We start from the raw sequence: 2,608 nt of genomic DNA, 5'->3' as shown, positions 1-2,608 counted from the left end.
GCATACCAAGTTTTTGGCGCCGTTGCCGGGGATTGTTCGTGGACAACTAACGGTTCATCTTGTTGCTCAGATTAGGTAATTTTATTTTATTTTTAAGCTTTTATATTTCTTATTTTCGAAAATAATATAAAAAAAATTTCTTCTTTTTCGTTTTTCCCAAAATAATTTTCGAAAAAACCAAAAAATTCTTATAAAATCATAAAAACCAAAAATTTGATGTTTATTGTTTGAGTCTTGTGTCAATTTTTAGTTTGGTGTCAATTGCATCTTTTTAATTTCATTAAAATTTTCGAAAACCCATGCATGGTGTTCTTCATAATCTTCAAGTTGTTCTTGATGATCTTCTTTGTTTGATCTTTGCATTTTCATGTTTTGTGTCTTTTCTTGTTTTTCATATGCATTTTCAATTTGTTAGTATCTAAAGTTTGAAAATTTCTATGTTTGGTGTCTTGCATGTTTCTCTTTTCTTAAAAATTTTCAAAAATAAGTCTTGATGTTCATCTTGATCTTCAAAGTGTTTTTGGTGTTCATCTTGACATTCAAAGTGTTCTTGCATGCATTGGAGCAAACAATTTTGAGCTAAAGCCTCAATTAGTTTCTCTGATGTAATAGAACTGCAAGTTTCATGGACTTCCATCAGAAGATCCTTTTCAGTTCTTAACTGAATTCTTGCAAATCTGTGATACTGTTAAGACCAATGGGGTTGATCCTGAGGTCTACAGGCTTATGCTTTTCCCGTTTGCTGTAAGAGACAGAGCTAGAATATGGTTGGACTCTCAACCTAAAGATAGCCTGAACTCTTGGGATAAGCTGGTCACGGCTTTCTTAGCCAAGTTCTTTCCTCCTCAAAAGCTTAGCAAGCTTAGAGTGGATGTTCAAACCTTCAAACAGAAAGAAGGTGAATCCCTCTATGAAGCTTGGGAGAGATATAAGCAACTGACTAAAAAGTGTCCTTCTGACATGCTTTCAGAATGGACCATCCTGGATATATTCTATGATGGTCTGTCTGAATTATCAAAGATGTCATTGGACCATTCTGCAGGTGGATCTATTCACCTAAAGAAAATGCCTGCAGAAGCTCAGGAACTCATTGACATGGTTGCAAATAACTAGTTCATGTACACTTCTGAAAGGAATCCTGTGAGTAATGGGACGCCTCAGAGGAAGGGAGTTCTTGAAATTGATACTCTGAATGCCATATTGGCTCAGAGTAAAATATTGACTCAGCAAGTCAATATGATTTCTCAGAGTCTGAATGGATTGCAAGCTGCATCCAACAATACTCAAGAGGCATCTTCTGAAGAAGAAGCTTATGATCCTGAGAACCCTGCAATAGCAGAGGTGAATTGCATGGGTGAACCCTATGGAAACACCTATAATCCCTCATGGAGAAATCATCTAAATTTCTCATGGAAGGATCAACAATAGCCTCAACAAGGCCTTAATAATGGTGGAAGAAACAGGTTTAGCAATAGCAAGCCTTTTCCATCATCCACTCAGCAGCAGACAGAGAATTCTGAGCAGAATCCATCTAGCTTAGCAAATATAGTCTCTGATCTATCTAAGGCCACTCTAAGTTTCATGAATGAAACAAGGTCCTCCATAAGAAATTTGGAGGCACAAGTGGGCCAGCTGAGTAAAAGAGTCACTGAAACTCCTCCTAGTACTCTCCCAAGCAATACAGAAGAGAATACAAAATGAGAGAGTGCAAGGCCATAACCTTACTTGGTGTGGCCGAACCCAAAGAGGAGGAGGAGGACGTGAATCCTAGTGAGGAAAATCTCCTGGGACGTTCAGTGACCAATAAGGAGTTTCCCTTTGAGGAACCAAAGGAATCTAAGGCTCATGTAGAGACAATAGAGATTCCATTAAACCTCCTTTTACCATTTATGAGCTCTGATGACTATTCATCTTCTGAAGAAGATGAAGACATTGTTAAAGGGCAAGTTACCCAGTATTTAGGAGCAATCATGAAGCTGAATGCCAAGCTATTTGGTAAGGAGACTTGGGAAGACGAACCTCCCTTGCTCACCAATGAACTAAATGCATTGGATAGGCAGAAATTACCTCAAAAGAAACAGGATCCTGGTAAATTCCTAATTCCCTGTAACGTAGGCACCATGACCTTTGAGAAGGTTCTGTGTGACCTGGGGTCAGGCATTAACCTTATGCCACTCTCTGTAATAGAGAAACTTGGGATCTTTGAGGTGTAAGATGCCAGAATCTCATTAGAGATGGCAGACAACTCAAGAAAATAGGCTTATGGACTAGTAGAGGACGTGTTAGTAAAGGTTGAAGGCCTTTACATTCCTGCTGATTTCATAATCCTAGACACCGAGAAGGATAAGGATGAATCCATCATCCTTGGAAGACCTTTCCTAGCCACAGCAAGAGCTGTGATTGATGTGAACAGAGGAGAGTTGGTCCTTCAACTGAATGAGGATTACCTTGTATTTAAGACTCAAAGATCTCCTTCTGTAACCATGGAAAGGAAGCATGAAAAGCTTCTCTCACTGCAGAGTCAACCAAAGCCCCCACAGTCAAACCCTAAGTTTGTGTTGGGAGGGCACAACCAAACTCTAAGTTTGGTGTTGAACCCCCACATTCA

At 39.1% G+C, this 2,608-nt stretch overlaps 1 non-coding gene across 1 annotated transcript; it reads right to left on the bottom strand.

The window, feature by feature from the left end:
- Window positions 1-858: 858 nt before the first annotated feature.
- Window positions 859-966, bottom strand: LOC148571491 (small nucleolar RNA R71). Its single transcript, XR_015908252.1, has one exon. It is a non-coding gene; the product is annotated as a small nucleolar RNA R71 (small nucleolar RNA).
- Window positions 967-2,608: the final 1,642 nt, after the last annotated feature.

The sequence above is a fragment of the Arachis ipaensis genome, chromosome B3 (genome assembly GCF_059453495.1).
Source record: "Arachis ipaensis isolate K30076 ecotype BB chromosome B3, ASM5945349v1, whole genome shotgun sequence".
Taxonomy (NCBI): domain Eukaryota; kingdom Viridiplantae; phylum Streptophyta; class Magnoliopsida; order Fabales; family Fabaceae; genus Arachis; species Arachis ipaensis.
Note: the sequence above shows the minus strand (reverse complement) of the source record. Positions and strands in the feature narration are given on the sequence as shown.